The 18,898-nt window shown below is 34.6% G+C and overlaps 1 long non-coding RNA gene across 1 annotated transcript in view; it reads right to left on the bottom strand.

Moving 5' to 3' along the window:
* Positions 1–4,989: 4,989 nt before the first annotated feature.
* Positions 4,990–18,898, bottom strand: part of LOC145721136 (uncharacterized) — an 81,521-nt gene continuing 67,612 nt past the window's right edge. The window contains exon 3 of the long non-coding RNA XR_014144598.1: positions 4,990–5,318. This is a non-coding gene — a long non-coding RNA (uncharacterized LOC145721136). The remainder of the gene's footprint in view (positions 5,319–18,898) is intronic.

Raw genomic sequence — 18,898 nt, 5'->3', positions numbered from 1 at the left:
ATTTAGATAGAGTGGCCACATGGTGAAAAGGAAGAAAACTTAGGATCCTGACAAATATGGAGTTGGGATATATTAAGCTTGGACTCTGAGCATACCACATCGTCACTGAAGAAGTAATCTAGAAAAAAATTACCTAATAACACAAGAATATAACAAAGAAAATTAATCTTAATAATTCTAATCATAAGCTTGCAACTTAAATGACTTTGGGATTTAAATTCACGTGAATGGCATGGCATGGGAATTCCCACTCAGGCTACTGTTACTTCTGGGATGTATGACAGAAACAAAACCAGCCATACCACAGAAATACATGCTCAGGATAACTACACACACACACACACACACACACACACACACACTCACAGTCTCGCTGAAGATAAGGAAGCTAAAATAACAAAACACAATAGGAAATAATAACAAAAAATAGTTAGATGCAATCAACAGTAGGATTAGACTCTAAGAATTGCAGAAAATAAACCAGTATGATAGAGATTGAATAAAATGAAAAACTTTAAAGTGATTAAAATATAAAGAGTAAACATTGTATGACATGTAAAGAACAAGTGTATTTTAAAAGGAATGAAACACAATTGTACTGTTTTTCAAACACTGAAACATGCAGTTGTTTGAATTTAAAAAATTATGGTCAATTAGAAGCAATTAGAAGCAGCTGAAGTGAAAGTTAGTTACCTGGAAAATAAATCTGTGAAAATTACCTGGAATGAACAAAGATAGCAAAAGAAATTTTAAAAAAGAGAACAGTGAAGTTAAAAGGCCTAGAGAATAGAATTATTAGTTCTAACATATCTTTAATATTAGAGTTTCAGTATAAAAGAATAAGGAAAATGGAAAGAAGCATATTAAAGTAATAAAGAATAAAGCCTTGAATTTTTGCATCTAACTCCAAAAGCAAAGGGAACAAAAGCAAAAATAAACAAGTGTGACTACATCAAACTAAAAAGCATCTGCACAGCAGAGGAAACCATCAACAAACTAAAAAGGCAACCTACTGAATGGAAGAAAATATTTACATATCATATATCTGATAAGGGTTTAATATCCAAAATACATAAAGAACTCAACTCAACAGCAATCATCAACATCATCATCATCTGATTAAAAATGGGCAGAGGATCTAAATAGACATTTTTCCAAAGAAGACATACAGATGGCCAAAAGGTACATGAAAGAAGGCTCAACATCACTAATTATTAGGGAAATGCAAATCAAAACCACAATGATACATCATCTCACACCTGTTAGGTTAGTCATTATCAAAAAGACAAAAATTAGCAAGTCTGGAGAGGGTATGGAGAAAAGGGAATATTCACTCACAGTTAATGGGAATGTTAATTGATACAGTCACTATGGAAAATAGTATGGAGGCTCCTCAAATGCTACTCAGTCATAAAAAAGAAAATCTTGCTATTTGTGGCATGAATGACCTTGAGGGCACTATGCTAAGTCAGACAGAGAAAGACAAATGCTGTATGATTTTGCTTATATTTGGAATCTAAAAAATATCCACAAACAAACAAAGCAAAACACATAGATACAGAGAACAGATTAGTGACTATTAGAGGGGAAGGGAGTTAGGGTGGACAAAATGTGTGAAGTGGGTCAATTATATGGTGACAGATGGTAACGAGACTTACTGTGGCATTTGTTTTGCAGTGTATACAAATATAAAATTATTATGTTTTTCACCTTTAACTATTATAATGTTATATACAATTTCACCCCAAATTAAAAAAAGATAAGTCAAAGAAAGTGAAAGAAATAAAAACATAAGACATAAACACTGATGAAATGAAAAGAGAAAAAATAGAGAAGTTAAAATCTATGGGCAGTTCTTTAAGGAAAAACCCCATATTTAACTGGAAGAAGGTATTTGCAATTCATATCAATGACAACAAATCAGAATCTGAGTATGTTCTAAATATACTGCAAATCAATAAGAAAATGAACAAAACATATGTACAGACAAATCACAAAGGAGAAATCTAGACCAACTAACAAAATACACACATGGCTAAAAAAAAAAGAAGAAGAAGAAGAAAAATTTGTTCACACCTCATTTATAATTTAAAAAGAAATTCTAAAAATAAGAGAATCAAAATGCCACATTTAGCAAAGAGATCCAGGAAGACCGGGCTAAAAAAGATTAACCATTGGATCTGAGAATCTAGAAGTCAAGGATGATCTTTATCAGAGTATCAACAAGAGTGAAATCAGTTTGCAATACCTTGAGAAACAAATGTAAAGAAAGGAAATGGAAACAGAATAATAACTTTCTTTAAAAAGTTAGATGATCCAGGAGCACCTGGGTGGCTCAGTCACTTAAGCATCTGCCTTTGGCTCAGGTCGTGATCCTGGTGTCCTGGGGTCCTGGGGTCCTGGAGTGGAGCCGTGCTCGGTGGGGAGTCTGCTTCTTCCTCTCCCTCTGCCCCTCTCCCTCTGTGCTCAGTGGGGAGTCTGCTCCATGCTCAGTTGGGAGTCTGCTTCTCCCTTTCCCTCTGCCCCTCTTCCTCCGTCCCACTCCCTATCCCTACCCCCACTCGTGCTCACTTTCTCTCTCTCTCAAATTAATGAATAAAATCCTTAAAAAGAAATTTAGATGATCCAGGAAGAGGAGAGATGTAGTAATAGATGAAGCTAAGACACCTGCTCAAAGTAGTCAGATATATTAATTTTTTCACTTGATTGTTTCATTATGGCTGCACCACAAGCTTATTATTAAGCTCAAAAGTAGCCACAAGAGAGGGAAAAGTCCTTAAAGTAAGAGAGAAAATAAATGATAGAGCAATGTTCTGGAGAAAACAATCAATTGCACCAATGCAAAGTTTAGCCTTGAGCAAAAGAGTAAAAAGAATGCCTTAATTTTTAAATTGATGTGTATAGGAGATGGACCTGCATGAGGTTGAGGATATTCAGTAATATAAGAGAGCAAAGTAAGAGGAAGTGAGTCTAACATTAGGTGAAGTAGAAATTATTTAGATATGACATTGTAGAGATCTAAGCAGATGTCAGCCCACAGCCATATTTTATTCATGAAAAAAATATATTATACAAAGCTAAATTAAACATGGGCCATCATGCCCTTAAGGAACTCAGTCTACCAGGAAAAGTGAGACCTGTTCAAACAAAACCAAGATAACTAAAATGCCATTCATTCCTCCTTTCTCACTGTATACATATTATTTTGTTCTTTTCTCTTTCATTTTATAAGATCACATAGCATTCTGTGTTCCTTTTTCTTCCCAATTCTCTAAAGGGATATATGAAAGGGGAAATGTTTACTATAGTGCCAACATTAAGCTCAAGCTCCCTTCCACAGCTTAGCACTGTGGTCTCTATATTAACTCATCCAGAGCACTGGAATGATTTGTGCTAAATGCATGAAAGAGATGAGGAGTAAGAGAAGTCATTAAAATTATTCTATTTCTTCTCCTCCCATACCCAAATAGACTTCACCTTAGGAAAAGCATTACCCGCACTTCCTAATATGAAACTGACTTTTGTCACACAGTCAAAATATTTTAAAGATAGACAAAATCAATCTTATTGACCATTTCTCAAAATTCTGTCCTCGAATATTAAAAGTTATGTTTCAGGAAAGTAAAAGTTTCAAATTTATGTTCTTGAACTTCATTGAGGATCACTTTGATACGGATTAAAATTTTCATCTTTTAGGTTTATTTGAAAATATTGTACCAAACAAGAAAAGACTATCAACATTCATTTTATTTTTTTCAACATTCATTTTAATGAAATTTATACTAGCCTTTGGTTTTCAGCAATAAATGTAAAGACAAATGAAATTATTACCATTATGAGAATACTATGTGTTTTTTAAGACAGCAATGTTTTTCCATGCACGTTACTAAAGAAAGCAAATTTATCATGTCTTTTAATTTCTCAGAATTAAAATCATTTACTCAAACTCCAAAGAAATTGTAATATATCTAAAGTTAATTACAACTTTCTTTTCTATATTCAATTATGTTTTCTTCTAAAGAATAAGCACCATTCATCAATTAACTTCATTTTATGGTTGGCATATTACATGGAAGCACTGAAGCAGAAGAAAATGTATAGAGAGGAGAAAAAAAAAAAAACTCAGAGCATGCAGTCCTCAGACATGCCAACTCATTTGCTCCTTTTTACTTTTAAAAATCTCTTCAACATTTCATTAGTATTCTTCTTTTTAAGCACTGTAGAAAATACAAAGTGATTATCTGATACACTATTTCTGTACTATACAGTAACAAAGTGTATAAATTCACTTGGCTACTCAGAGTGACAACTTGAATTTCCTTAATATATAGTTACTTTCTCTGAAATTAAACAATTAATAAGCCAGCAGCTATGTGAATCATAAATTATTCATACTTAGTCTACCAATGAACATTAATCAATTATAAAGAGACACAGAAATTAAGACCAAGAGAAAGAGTCAACCATAGCCTTTTAATATTGAGACTCTGTTAACCCAGTCTCTTTAAACATATTTGATTTGTATAATAGCATCAATATGCACAGCTATGCTTGCTGCTCAAGTTTCCAACAAAATAACCAATTTATGAGTATACATATGCTGTCAACCAGGAACAAGAAATACTCATCACAATTCTGTAGTCTTTGACTAAAAGGGCTTATTAGAGTTCTTTCGAATTATTGTACCTCATCAAATATTTAGTTTTAACTCTCCTGGCTTCCCAAAGAATTTGAAGCATACTGAGAAACATCTTTAGAATTCTTTCATAGTTTGAATACCAATAACTTTATACCAATACATATAAAATTATAATGATCACAAAAGCAAAACATCCACCTGGACAATGGCCCAAGTCAGTCAGTTGTGAAGCATTACATCATTAATGGACATGGGTTCAGCAGCAAACTTATGACTTATGATCATCTAATGAGAAGTTTCAACATGCTTATCCCCAACACATATGATTTCTAGATTATGCAAGTACCCATTCTAATTAATTTATTTAAAATCAGTCAAGGAAAGAGTTATAGTTCCTAATGTTCATTTTACCAAGAGTAAAGCATTAAAATAATGAGAGTATATAGATGGTGAATAGGGATTTAAATGGAGAAACAGAATTAATCAGGATAAAAAAATTGGAATAGCCATTTAGTTAGAACTATCAATCAAATGTTAATGCCAAATATTACCTAGAAACAGGCTTGAAACTACTCTTTGGTTGATGCTCTGTAGACAAAATGTGTTTGCTTCTCACCAAAAACAGGAATGGGCCATTGACAGGTATCGCTGGATGTATTGTTTCACTGTTCTTTGGAAGCTAGAGGAAATAGAGAAGCTAGGTTTACAATATGGGAAATTAAGAACATCTGAGTCTTTAGTTGCATTTTTTTTAAATTTTCTGTGCCCTTGAGCATTTGTAAAGACATGGCAACTTTTTTCCTGATCTGATGTGATGGTCAGCTTGGGGTGGGGAGGAGCAGAATTAGGATAGCTTTACAGGTCCTCAGAAAAAGTCATTGCCAGTAGTCCTCATTCAGCAGGCGTAACATTACAAAACCCTGAACACTCACGTGCTCAGCTTGAAAAATCATTAACTACCTGTTAGTCCTTTCTTTCAAAATCAATCAACAGATATATAGAGTCCTTAATAAACACTAGCACTATGCTAAGTGCTGTGAGAAATACATATGTATCAGATGCAATTGCTATGACATAAATTAACTTATACTAATGCAAAATAAAAACACTCTAAAAAAAAAGGATAAGTTATATGCAATAAAAGATGCTATAGATAAAAGTACTACTAAAGTACAGACAAGGTAGATTTCTTCAGTGACTACCAGCATGGTTACTTTGTCAGAAATGCAGACCCAGACTCTACTCCAGACCTACTGAATCAGAATCTGCATTTAGCAGATGCCCAGAGCTTGTGATTTTTAAGTGCATTCAAGTTTGAGAAGCCTATCTTAGGTGTCTTCATAAGCAAAATGGTACTTAAATCAATTGTTAAACTAATGAGTTGGCCAAAAAAGGTGAAGAAAAGCAGTCCAGGAAATTTCAGGCAAGTGGTCAGAAGAGAACAAAAGCATAGCAGGAGAGGGTGTGAGACATGCTCCAGGAAGATTTTAGCTTGCCAATTTTGCTAGGGCAAAAGATTTTATTCAGAGAGCACCAAAAGATAAGTCTTGAAACGTGGAATGGGTCTGTGTAAGAGATGATCTGAAAGTTAGATTAAGGGAAACATTTAGTATTTTTAAACTGGTCTGTGTTTTTGGAATAAATGTGATTCACTATTCAGAATTCACCCTTCAAAATGAAGAATTCACTCTGATAGCTGCCTTGAGTATTGGCTGCTGGAGTCGCAAAGTTGAGACCTCCCTTGAGAGTTGTCCTTAGCCAAAGGGGGTTGCTTTACCCATGTTTACACCCTCTTCCTAGAGGCAGCTCACCATCCAGTACTGGCTGATGGAGGGGAACTAAGGCTTGTCCCGGCCTCAGTTGGGGACATCATTGAAGGACTGTCTTAACATCAGAGTTCCCTGTGGAGTGAGATGAGTTATCTGGTACGAATGAATCTCATTATGATAACTCCCTCTGCTCAGTCCTGCTTTTCTCATTCCCTCACAGATATTGTTCCCAAGAGAGCTTCTCAATAAATCTCCTGAACACAATTCTCCATATCAAAAAAACCTGATCACTTTTCTCAAAAATTTATATCATCACTAAAAAATGTACAATTAGGTCCATATAATTTTATCTCAGTATTATCCTTTTTGTTATTTTATTAATATGCTTTAACAATCCATCTAAAATGTACATTTCTTAAAGGCAGGAAATGTTTTATATCCCCTTAAAAAATAATTTCACTAAGATAAATACAGATTTGGGTACACAATAAACATTTAACTGTCATTTTATTAATTTTTAAAAAAATTTCTTCGGGTTATTTTATGTTAAAATTTCTGTGTTATGCCTAAAATAAACAAATAAATAATTTTAGAAAAGTATTTATGAACTGAGAAGAATCTACTTCCAAGACTGATTTCAACCCTGCACATCATCCACGTCAGCTCTTTTGCGTATCCCTATTACCACACTTGGAACATAATAGGTACTCAGTGAATATTGGTTAACTTAATGAATAAATGAGTAACATTTATACAGTGCATTGCAGTCTACCTAAGTGTCTTTATTTAACCCTCTGGGTAACTTTTAGGTAATGGGCTCAGTTACAGCAGGGAGCTAAACAGACATAGAAACATTCAACTTTAAAAAAAAAAAAATTCCCAGACTCAACTCAGACTTTCTGTATTAGACTCTCTATGGGTTTCCATTACTTCTCAAACTTAAATGTGTATGAATTCCTAGCAAGTTCCCAAGTGATGCTGATGGTCAGTGCCTCAAAACTAGGATTAAGTTCAAGTTAAACCAGGGATGGTATAGGCTGAGCTGTAGTTATTCAGACTTTTTTTTCAAGTCATGCTCAAGCTCTTCTCCTGGAGATTCTGTTTTAATTGGTCCAGGATGGAGTCTGGGTACTGACATTTTCTCCTAATATGCAGCCAAAGTTGAGAACCACAGCTGTAGCTTTTGCTCAAGAATACTTATTTTCTAGGATGTGGTAGAAGCAGGACTACAGCTGGGTCTCAATCTACACTACCTCCTTGGACACTAAATAAAATTTCTGAATTGCCCCATTCACTATCCAAATTAGGTCTGACTCTGAAATATATTTCAGAAATATAATTATATATCTGAAATGTAAAATAACCACTATTACGTAAGTTTCTAAAAATCACAAAGGACAAATACATGATCAGAAAACTAAAGTGGGGGGCGCCTGGGTGGCTCAGTTGGTTAAGCAACTGCCTTCGGCTCAGGTCATGATCCTGGAGTCCCAGGATCGAGTTCCGCATTGGACTCCCTGCCCAGCAGGGAGTCTGCTTCTCTCTCTGACCCTCCGCCTTCTCATGTGCTCTCTCTCATTCTCTCTCTCAAATAAATAAATAAAATCTTTAAAAAAAAAAAAAAAGAAAACTAAAGTGGGTAAACATGATTTAATTACTCTCAGAATTCATTAATAAACTCTTTGAATCTTTAACATATCTAAGGGTCTCAGAGAGTAGTCCTATACATTCTCTGAGCAGTCATTTCATGATCTCAGGACACTGTACCTTTCCAACTTCCTTCTATATTTGGATTCAGAATGCACAATGCCTCTACATTCCCCAATTCCCCCACAAAATTCTTTACAATAGGAGTATCAGTAAAAATAATTTCCTTTTGCTTACATTTTCAACCTTCTTTGTAGGCAACCCACAAATGTTTCTCTGAAAAATTCTAGTCACCCATCATGATGAATGAAAAGTAAAAGCATGGTCAGCCACATGCCATCAGGTTTTCAGTGTGACATAGCAAGCGCAAGCATTTCAGCTGAGGTCTCAGCCACTAGATGCCGCTGATGTGTCTGGAGGTCTAGGAAGTGAATTCTACAGAACTATAAAGGCTTACATCTTGGAAAATAAAATGCTGTTACTATGGTGACCAGCTGAGATTATGGATAATGAGAGTACCATGTTTTCCACTCTCTAAGGAGCTATTGTTCTCCGCATACTGCTCTATGCTGAACATTACTGACCTTCAAAATGTATCAAAATCATTGGTACTTTCCTTTCTTAAAAAAAGAGGTATTTCATTCAGTACTTTTGTGTGAGTGAGAGCTATACACATCAGTTATTCACACACACACACACACGCTCACACACACACACACACGGAAAGGAACCATTATTCATTATTTTCTTATTTACGTACAGAAGAGAGATCAATGGTCTTATAGTACGTGATGTCATAGTTTCTACAACTTACGTATTTCCAAATTCTTTAAAATTCTCTATCTACAAAGATAGAGGAATTGAAGAAACTAGCTCAATATTTATCATCTCTGTAACAGCATCAAATATCAAGCTAGAGATAATTGTAGGCAAGAACATGTTTTCAGAAGAACAAGGATATACAAAATTTCCAGTTTTGTCTGAGAAAACCTTGAAATACAGTTATTTTTCTTCTAAAACTAGCAATGGACAGGAAGAGAGAGTCATGGAGGAAACAGAAATCTTTTATATGAAACAGTTTGAAACAGATATTAAAAGATGTTAAAGGGATAAATGACATTTATTATTTACTAACTCATTGTTGATTGATGAGTCTTTAATAATACTCTCCAATAGGAAATTTGTGAAATTAAGGTTCATGTCCATATATTTCTAGAAAAATAAAATGTAAGGGGAATGTTCAGTGGATATTGGGATTGGCTATAAGAATATCATACAAAAAAAAATTTCCCCAAAATAATTATTTAACGTGCATAGCCCAAGGAAATCAAAATTAATTAATATATCTCAAAATTCAAGAAAGGGAAGTATTAATGACCAAATTTTTCATGTCAAAAGATTTTACATAATAACTAATGAGTATGAAAAGTAATAAATATGTCATTTTTCATAATATATGATGGATTCTCATTATCGCAGAAAACTCCACCCAATCATTCCTTTCAAAAACTATTGCCAAGCTGCTTAAACCTAAAATGAATTTGATATGCCATCTCCTTAGGCCTAGTCTCCAATGGCATTAAATGATTCATAGGAAATAACTTGGTACGTAGTTCTTAACAGCAGCTGCACCTTTCAAAAACAAATAGAAGACAGAGTTGACAAGAAATATCTGGAAATAAATGTCAAGGGACATTGTTAGAATACTAACCTGGTATTTGGGTCATAGTTTCCCAAAATACAGGAAATTCTGAAAGTACAAGTTTGTGGCCACCCATATGCAGCTGTCACTTCCATGAAAACGTAATATAGACATTCAAGTCACTAAAAACAATGACGTGATATACCCCACAATGTCTTTTACTCTTTATATTAGTTTCCTGGGGCTTCCATAACAAAGCACCATAAACCAGGTACCTTAAAACACAGACTTGTATTGTCTTCCAGTTCTGGAGGCTAGAAGTCCAAGATCAAGGTGTGAGCAAAGCCACACTCTCTCGGAAACCTGCAAGGGAAACTTTTCTTGCCACATACGAGCTTCTGCTGGTTTGCCAGCAATCTTTGGCATTCCTTGGCTTTCAGCTGCACATCCCCAATCTCTGCTTTTATCATCACATGACATTCTTCTTGTGTGCCTCTGTCTTCATACAGCTTTCTTCTTATAAGGACACCAGTCCTACTGGATTAGGAGTCCTCCCTATTCCAGTGTCTCCTCATTTTAACTAATTACATCTGCAGTGACCTTACTTCCCAATAAGGCCACATTCTGACATACTGGGGGTTAGGAATTCAGCATAACCTTTTATGTGGGAGGAGGGAGGACACAATTCAACCCATAATACTCTCACAATTCTAGATAGTATTTTGGTACAGCATCAGACCTTATAAATTACTACCATTTCTGTCTCTTGACTTGCAACTGCTTTGTAGGAGATCATGAGATTTACTATCAGCTCTATGATGCCATACTCAAGCATTAAAAATGGACTCCAATGACTGCAAAGCAGGATGGACTGGAGACCCAAAAAATATAAAGGACTCACTACAGTCTCTTCTGACTTCTTCCCGAAATCAGGCAGAAATGTATATAAATCATACACTCTTAAAAAACATATTGACTTTTTTTTCCAGTTGTCATTGGTAACTAAATAATTACCTACATAAATGACATTGGCAATTATTCTGGGGAAATGTTTAATTCTAAAATAATTATGGCTTCATATTTTATTAAAGAATATATAACTTATACTCTTCATTCCCTTTATATTTTATATAGTTATGTAAATAAAGAAATGAAAAAACACTGCAGCTTCATAAATCTGTGGATCAACCTTAAATGCCTTCTGTGCTTCAATCTGCCTAACCAAGGGTATTCTAGTTATATTTAAGCAATGTAAATTTTTTTCAAACTTTCATCATTTATTCCCATCAGATTCTCTTCTAACACTACACCAAAAGAGGAAACACAAACGACTTCCAAAGATCTAAAAAATCAAAAATGTGCTCATTGACCCATTGATCCTTTCATCCTTACCCATGAGGACCTACCATATTCCAGGCATTGTGGTTGGTCCTGGATTTAAGTAGTCCCCCGGCCTGGCAATGGAACTAAGTTGTGGTGGTATATATGCTGGATCCCAACTAACCCCTCGAGCTTACCCGAATGCTTATTGAATATACAGTGAGTCCCTTATATTAGAATTTCATGAAGAATGCAAGGTGTACTGTAAAATGCATATTTTGTAAATGACATTTTGATTGGGTTTCCCAACAGTGATGCTAAGATAATTTACTCTTAGATTTTAAGAGAAGCTTTGGATTGCTTTTGCAAGTGTTCACTTGAAGAAACAAATATGCAGTCACATTTTCAACAGCTTAATGGCAATTACCTGTACATCCTGCCAATATCACAAATTAAACTTGTTTAACGCTGAGCCCATCATCTTCATTCTCTAACTATACTTATTTGTGTGCTACTGATTTCTCTTGTTGACACCATCACCTTCCCATTACCCCGGCTCAAAAATCAATCTTTTTCCTTTTTAAATATTCTCTTTATGAAGCCTCTCATTCACGTTCTCATTTTAACACCACAATATTTTTCTATCTATCCTCTCTTCTTTATTTCCACAAACACCCCTCTCTTTACCTCTCATAGAACGCTGGTTTTCTAAATGGTCTCTTAACTTCCTTTTCCAACATATTTATCTCATTGAATAACAAATTTGATCATGATATCCTCTTAAACAAAAAACCTTTTATTCTCCCCTTCGTCCATGGAATAAAGGCCAAAGCCCCTTGTCTAACATTCAAGGTCTTCCATAATCAGTCTCCTATCTCTGATTCTTATCTTCCTATTGCTCATCATATCAAGAACACTATTTTCAAACTAAAATAACTGCTGTTAACTTGAGCATTCCAAATTCAGGACATTAATCACACTATTTCCTATAAGAACAACTTCATATCATATCCAAATTCTGTTAGTCAATCCTAATAATTACTATTTTTATTTAACTGTATGAAATGAAGGACTGAGCCAGCTTATTGCAACCAAATGATATACTTCCAAATCCTTCAAAACCTATAGCTCCAATATGTATCAGAAATATAATATTTTTAAAAATCCACAAACTGAATGATTATTTGAAAATTCTGTTTCCACTATTAATAGGAGAAAAGCACGAATGTGGGTTTTACTATTAAAAACTAGTATGTTCCTCTTTGTATAACATAATTATTCAAATTCATAATCACTTTACTCTTAAGTATTCCATAACAAAATTCTTCAAGTATAGCAAAGGGTAAAGCACAATTTGTTAACCATTAGATTTCTCACTATTATTTTGTTCAGGTGATTCTATGTTCATTAGTCCACATACTTTCATATTTAATATGCTTAATATGATCATAGAAGAAATGCATGCTTATGTGAAGTAAGAGAAGTTAAATTTCTAATTATATGCTGGTAAGAAAATTTATAATTTAGCTTTGCAACAATCAGAATTATTGTTATTCCAAAAAAATTTTTTTACAATGCAAACTAAATATATGAATGAAAATGGTCAAAGTGAAATTTATTTCCATTTTAGTATAATTCTTTCAAATTAATAATGTTTTTCTAAAAATTTTATTTCATTTTTTAAAGACATTAGAACCTCTAAGTAATTTTTGTTAATTAAAGGTGATTTGGTAAGTAATTTGGTGATGAACTTATATTAATTTATAAAAGAGATGTTTTATTCTTTGGCATTTTTGATATTACAGAATGTAAAAAAAATAAGGATTTTTGCTGAAAAAGAATCTCTAAGAGTTCTACTCAAGATGGCAAATAAATGTACTTTGACACTTGCACTATGCCCCAAATACATAACAGTGATTGATAAAATATAAAAAGAGAAAATCAAAAATTCACCTGGGATCAAAACCAAGATAGACATGTCCATAAAACCAGAGTCCCAACAGGAACCAGGACAGAAGCTCCTGGACTGAACACACACAGTATCAGCTTGTTTGGGCCATCAGCTCAGGCAACAGTCCGGAAGGGAATGTGAAGATCAGAAACAAAGCCATGCATATAGAGGAACTCAATATATGATGTGTTGATCAGACATGCCAGTTTGGTCAGGAATTAAAGTCCCAGCTTACACTTATTATCCTGGTGCTTGTCTGCTTTAGGAAGTATCTTTTTTGTTTCAGGTTTTTCAATGATTTCCAATAGTTGCATTAAATTAAATACAATATCTCTCATACTTCCAGAAACTTCCATGGTCTGTCCAGTGTTATGTGAGATGCATATGCAATGAATTTAGTTATATTAGCTTTGCCTGACCCTTCCCAGATTCAATGTAACTAATAATACACATTCTAGGAAAACATGCAGGGTATTTACTGATAAACATGCTCTGAGGGGAGTAGCTGAAGGCTCTTTCAAGGGTCCATGGGTGAAGAGAGAAGTATTTGATGCTGGGTTCTTTTGCACACCATTTACATACCAGCCCAGTTTTGCTTTGTCTCATGTTTTGGCCTACAAGATATACCACATTGCCAGGCCACCAGTTGGCGGACCATGCCTGGCCTGAAATTTGTGCAAAGCTGCCAGTTGACGTGGTCTTTGGATACTGAAGGAAATCATGGGATGTGTTTGTAAGATATAGAGGCAGAGTACTATAGTACATATATTATACATACATATATATATACTATGTGTATACACACTATATATTATACTACAGACTCTATAGACATTGGTTGGAATGCACCTACTTCAATAATTCTGTCATTTATTGTATGGTAGAAATGCATAACTTTTATTTTTTGCAAATAAACCCTTTTGACAATGAAATAAAAAACATGAATGCTTATGCTTAATGAAGAGTTAAATACAGAATTTATGTGTCTCAAAAGGTTGATGATGGGCATATAACTTTCACGAAATGTTTATGGATACATGCTATTCACTATAGCGTCCTAAGGTTATCATGACTACATGAAAACCAAAACACACAAATTTACCAAACAACCATTAGCATCTTGTTCCAAGTTGAAAGAAAATCTACAGCAATGGAATATAAAAAAATGCTGAAAACCATAACTCAAGAAAAATTCCCAGAAATGAAAGACCTAAAACTACTTACCTGGAAATTGACCTAAAAAGCCCAACACCAAGATATATTCTCATAAAACTATTACACTTCAAAGATCTTTTTTGTTTCCCAGCAAAAAGATCATCTCTTAAAAGGAAAGGAAATCAGACTGCTATTAGACTTTTCAAAAGCAATACTTTATGCTAGAAGTCAATGGAGTAACACATTTTAAATACTAAAGAAAATAAAATAGGATCCACAAATTTTATATTCAAGCCAAACCCATCTTTAAACATGAAAACCTCAGATGACCTGTTTTGAAATGCAAGGATTTGTGGGATATTGTTCCCATGAGTCCTTCCAGGGAATACAAAGAGAATGAGCTTCAGATAACCAGAAAGTCTGGAGATCATGATGAAGATTATTGGAGCATTGGGGCTTCGTCCTACCATTAACATGGTCAGCATCTGGGAGAGGTTCAAACTTCATCATCAAACTTATGACCTCAAACCAGACCAAACTGAGCACTCACTTGTTCCTAGTTTTGAGCTTTAAAATCTTGAGCGGCTGGAAACCAATCCTTGTGGAGGTTCTGATCAAACTTACTCATTCAGTGCCTACTATCCTTTATATTCAGTGGCTCTCATGGAAAAGTTCTGGAAGCTGTGTGGTGGATCTTAATTTTGTCCCCTGGCCCTTTGCAGAAAGTAACTGTGTTATAAACATTTATGCCACCGTACTTACATCTCAAAAAATATCAAATCGCTTTCTGTCTTTTTCAATACATTTATTTTTTATAGTTGACATGACTTCCTGATTGTATCCTTTCTCTTTCCCTCATTAAGACCAGTTTTCAAAAAGAGAAATGAAAGTGAGGAGAAGGAAGAGAAGAATAAAGAAATTGGGGGGTGGGGGGGTAGGGAGGTGGGGGGAGGTGGAGGAAGTAGGAAGGGTAGGGAGGGAGATTAAGAGGGAGTGAAGGAGGGGGAGGCAGAGGAGGAGAAAAAGAAAATGGGTAGGAGGGAGGACAGCAGGAAAGAGGGAGGATGTGAGGGAAAGGAAGGAGAAGGAGGAGGAAGTAGAAGAGAAAAAAAGAGGAGGAGGAAGGGTAAGAGGAAGAGAAAGGAAGACAAGAAGGAGAAGGAGGAAGAAGAGGAGAAGGAGGGGCAGAAGAGCTAATTGCAGGAGGAACTATGAATTCAAAGGGAGTAACTTGGACAGTGACAGCGAGGTCAGCCCCAAGGGCAACGCTGCAGTCAGACACCCGCAGTGTAAGTGACAGGGACAACAAGATTGCAGATTAGAGTGACCAGGTTACAAAGCAAAGATCAACATCAAGGTAATTTTTGCATCCACCAGGAGGCTTTGTGAATCTACTGGGATTCTGTCAGGGGAACAACAGAGACTTGGAAGGCCCGGAATCTCAATGTTTCAGCCTGTTGGGGCTCAAAAATGATTATTTTTGCAATTATGTCTGTCTCTTCCATGTTCCTTCAGGTTGATTGGGCTTTGAGAACTAGGGATTACCTTAGATTGAAAACCACAGCAACAAAAATGTTGTTTATACTATACCATGAAAAAGTTAACTGAAGATATTAATAATGTGCTAAATAAATAGCTTCATGCATGGGGTCACTAAATTTAATCCTATTTTTGGAATTGTAAGGAATATCTTTGTGAATTAACATTTAATTGGTACAGACAGAACTTACTCTGGTAATCTCTTTGCTTGTTTGTAGAGTACAGGGTACTTAAAATTAACAAATAGCATTTTAGTGATGTCATGAGTCTTGTGAAACGCATTTCCTTCCATACTTCCACACCATAGGCACAATTCCCATCTGCTTAAATTTGCCTTTCCATGTACCAAACATGAATTAAGGCACTGTTTGATAGAAAGAATTCTGTCTTTTTAGAATGTCATTAGATAGTCAAAATCTTTTGAAAGCTCAAGTGAAGCCACAAAAAAAAAGCATGCAATTACTCTAAAACTGAAAATAACTAAGTAAAATATGCACTCACAATAAGACTCACCTGTATGTATGTTTATTACCAACTGAAAGTATCATTATAAACATAACTAACATATACATAAAAGTAATCATAAATTCTTGATAACACTTCCTTTTTCCTGGAACTAAAATACTTACAATAAGAAACACATTTAGTGAGCATTAGATATTATCTGTTAAATTAACTTGGCAGAAAAAAAAATTTGCTAAATTCAGAAAATACTTGAGAACTGAGAGGTATATGCTCTAATTTTTCATTTTAAATACATATAAATGTCTTCTACAAGGAGAACATGTCTCCTTGTAGAATTAGATAGGCTTAAATTTCCATATATAGAAACTAGAAATTTAAGCATAGTTTCTCAAAGACAACAGAAATGTTTGACTAATATACAAATAAGAATGATTGTATGCGTATATGTATCTGTATATATAATATACTTTGTTCAAAGATATTTTCTAAACTCTTGAAATTTTAGAATGAAAGGAAATAATCACACAATGATGCCCTTTCTGAAGGCCAGATATCACTCCAAACTGACACATGTAAGTGCCATTTATTGAATGCCTTATTTATATTTGTGAGTGCTTTTTTACCCAGCTTACCTCAAATCCAAATAGGACTTCTCATTCCAATTTTTTAGATAGAGCAATTAAGGTCATATCTTTAAATAACATGTCCATGTTCACATAGAACTGGAATTCCAGTGAAAATCTATCAAAGAATAACCCACTCTTGGGATGCCTGGGTGGCTCAGTTGGTTAAGCGTCTGCCTTCAGCTCAGGTCATGATCTCAGTCTGCTGGGATCAAGCTCAGCATCAGGCTCCCTGCTCAGCAGGGAGTCTGCTTCTCCCTCTCCCTCTGCCCCACTCTCTCTCATGCTCTCTCTTTAATAAATAAATAAATCTTAAGAAAAAAAAAAGAATAACTCACTCTTCTGTTACACATCTGTCATGATGTACTTCTTAATAAAATTTGATTTTTAAAATTAAAAAAAAGAAAAATCAATCAATCAATAAAAATTCCAGTTACTTTTGCCTATCAGAGGCTGTCCTATCAATTTTTTAGATAGAACTTATAGAGTTAATCCCAGATAAATTTAGCTGGAAAATTGTTGAAGACAAAGACAATACTTGTTATGGAAATGAAGCAGTCAAGACAATGATGATAGAATGACGTTTGGTTTCCCAGAAAGAGATTTCTGTATAAGAGCACTATCATTATCAATGGCCCTTATCAATGAACATATCAGCTATTTTGTCAGTTATTTACCTTTCACTGTAAAAGAGCATTTCTACCTTGGGTTGGATAGTAATCATATTATTAATCATTGATTTAAGCTGTTTTACTTGTCTGTTATATAGTGTCCTGATCTTAGCAATGAGGGTTGTAGAATCAGACTTAGATTCGACCCTGGTTCCTTTCCTTACCAGGTGGAACACAGGACATCAGAGCTATTATTGATTCATTCCCTTCTTCACCTCATCATTTAAAATGGGGAAATTGATAGTTACCACATAGAGTTATGGTGAGGATTAAAATGGCTAATATATGAAAAGGGTTTAGCCAATTCTGGACTCATAACAGGCACTCAGTAAAATTTAGTCACCTCAATTTCTGTCTTTCTGTTTGTTAACCTCATAATGCTTACCAAAGTATATGTATATGCATATGTGTATATATAATATGTATATATAGAGGCTACATATACAATAATGTGTGTGTGTGTGTGTCTGTGTGTGTATATATGTGAAGGCAAGAATACTGAAATGAATTTGCTAATGGATACAAAACTTGTTAATATAAAATGAAAAAAATGTGATGTTTCTAATGTTTGACAATAAAATGTAACACTTGGAGTTATATTTTGTGGGGCAAAAAACAATTGTCTCTCTACTGGAAAAAATATGCGTTGCTATGGACAAAAATCATGTGCATCCCTATTGGCTTTCTACAGCTCACCAAATGTGCACACCCTTTTACAATAAAATAATCCCCATAGGTACCGTTAGGCAATGCTTACTCCTCCACTGAAAGCACACCCAGTTATCTCTTTTGTGAAATTCCCAAATCTGGACATGCTACAAAGTATAAAGCTTTGGTTTATGTCCTCTGAACAATTTCTGAATTTCCATTCTCTCTACAATAAACCTGCTTTTAACATTTTAAGTAAACTATATACGTTTCTGAAAGTGTTCCTCATGTATTTATACTTTCCTCTTTCTATGCCTTACCTACCTGTTTAGATAGTGTATCTATTGCAGTGATTCAGAAAACTTGTTCCAAAGGTAGTTGTGACTCCTCACTAACTACCTGTCTGATTCTGGGCAAGTCATTACTGCTCTCCAAGTTTGCTTTCTTCTCTGAAAAGTGGCAAAAGCAAAAGTACCTATGTTATTGTGTTGTTGTCAGGCTTAAATGGAAAAACACAAAATTTTAGAATCACTTCTGGCACATGGTAGTCATTCAGTAAATGTTGCTTTTATTCCATTGTTATTTCCTAGAGAGAAGGGGGGAACATTCATTGAGACTTCAGTTATACAGTAGCCACCAGAAGAAAATGAGAACAGAAACAAGTAATAAAAACTTCTGGACATTGATAATAATGATAAATGTGACAATGAGGTAAACTTTAGGAACTGGATCAAGATTGTGGTTCAAAAAGCAAAATAAGGCACATTTATTGGTTTTAGGGTGACCGTTTTCTTTATTCTGTTAAATGGCTCCATGCATTTGCACTCAG

The sequence above is a fragment of the Leptonychotes weddellii genome, chromosome 4 (genome assembly GCF_054177405.1).
Source record: "Leptonychotes weddellii isolate Sample4059 chromosome 4, ASM5417740v2, whole genome shotgun sequence".
NCBI classification, from domain to species: Eukaryota; Metazoa; Chordata; class Mammalia; order Carnivora; family Phocidae; genus Leptonychotes; species Leptonychotes weddellii.
This window is presented reverse-complemented; position numbering and strand designations above follow the sequence as displayed.